Source organism: Rhea americana, unplaced genomic scaffold (assembly GCF_003343005.1).
Source record: "Rhea americana isolate MKP2758 unplaced genomic scaffold, rheAme1 scaffold_2, whole genome shotgun sequence".
NCBI lineage: Eukaryota > Metazoa > Chordata > Aves > Rheiformes > Rheidae > Rhea > Rhea americana.
In genome coordinates this window covers 12157424-12158937 of record NW_028186149.1, presented here as the reverse complement: position 1 = coordinate 12158937, position 1514 = coordinate 12157424, and positions in this window count along the sequence as shown.

The window sequence follows — 1514 nt, the reverse complement described above, 5'->3', positions numbered from 1 at the left end:
AAGCTGCACCCTGGAGAATGAGTATCTTCGTGCTGATGCAATCAAGCAGACACAGATAGAACTGTAAAATGCAAGTGAGGAGAGCAAAGAAGCAGATAAAACATCAGATAAACTCATTACCCATCCAAATGCCAGCCTAAAGAATACAGAGCTTGAATGCTGTCCAAAGAATGTGCGGAGTGCTGAGAGGGCGCCTTTGTTCTGATTCTGTGCCCTGCAAAACAGTTACTTGAAAAATCCTGAATGTATTACCTCCTCATGAAAATAACTTGCAGGGTGCCAAACTTACCTAACACAGGTGCTGATAACTGAAGCTCATCTCGGTGCCAATGCCTTGCATACCCCCTGGTAGTGAGAACCTCTTGTTTGCAGCAAAGTTCACATCTATTAATAGAATAAAGCTAGACTGAGGAATAGCCTGAGGGAGAGGTGAGGGCTATACACTTGTTTCTGGGTACTAGTTTCCATATTGGATAGAAGCAATCTCTCAAGGGAAGGTGAACAGTGTGCATGCAAAAAAAAGGAAGAAAACAAAGCCAGATATGGTCATACCTTTCCAATAAAAAATGTGTACGGGTATAATTTATCTCTRGTAGATAGGGGAAAAAAACAGATGCTGCCATAAAACCTCAGACCAATGATCCGATCTGTATGAGACATCTTCCTGTCTGCAGCAGCAGCAAATACCAAATGCTTAAGAAAACCTTCATGCATGACCTGACTTAATGCATGACCTGACTTAATTTTGAGAATTTTCAAATGATGTTTGTCTAGACTTCTGTTCCTTCTTCTCCCTTAAGTGAGGTGACTGTGACTAAGCAGAGCGTCTCCTCAGAGCRTGCCACCTTCTTATGCAACAGCACGCTCTGCCCTGCTATTCCTGCTGCTAATACGGTCTGTCCCCGTCTCACGGGCAGGCGGAGCGCGCACGGTCCTTGTAACGMAGCCGCCTCTTCCAGGTCTGCATCCCGGTTTGGAATGACCGCACCAGTCCGCACTGCGAGCGGAACTGCAGAACCCTGCCGGCGGCAGAGGGACCAGCCCGCAGCGCAGCGGCTGGTCTCTCCGAGGCGCGTCCCGCCTGCTCCTGGCCAGAGCTCGGCCTYGCCCACTCGCGAGCCCCACTTCGCCAAACGAGAGCCCAAGCACTGGCGACTTTGCCTTAAGGAGATAAGCAGGCCTGGCAGAGAGCGGGGAGCTTAACCTGCTCTTCAGACTCGTGAAGAGGGGGGTTCTTGGGTTTGGCGTTTTTCCCCCTACAGACTGGCTCCACACTTCACTAGGGTTCTTGTAAAATATATTTCTCTGGGAAAAGCTCTAGCAAAAATTCAGATGATGGGGCTAAGAACACTGCCAGCTGCTCGCCACAGGGGCGGAGCTGGACGGGTCTGGAGCCAGCTCGCCCGCCCGCCCCTCGCCGGCCGCCGGCACGTGGCCGAGGCGGGCGCCCTCCCCCGGCCGCCCGCGCCCCCTTTAAAGCCGGCGCGGCGCGGCGCGGCCCGCGGGGCTCCGCA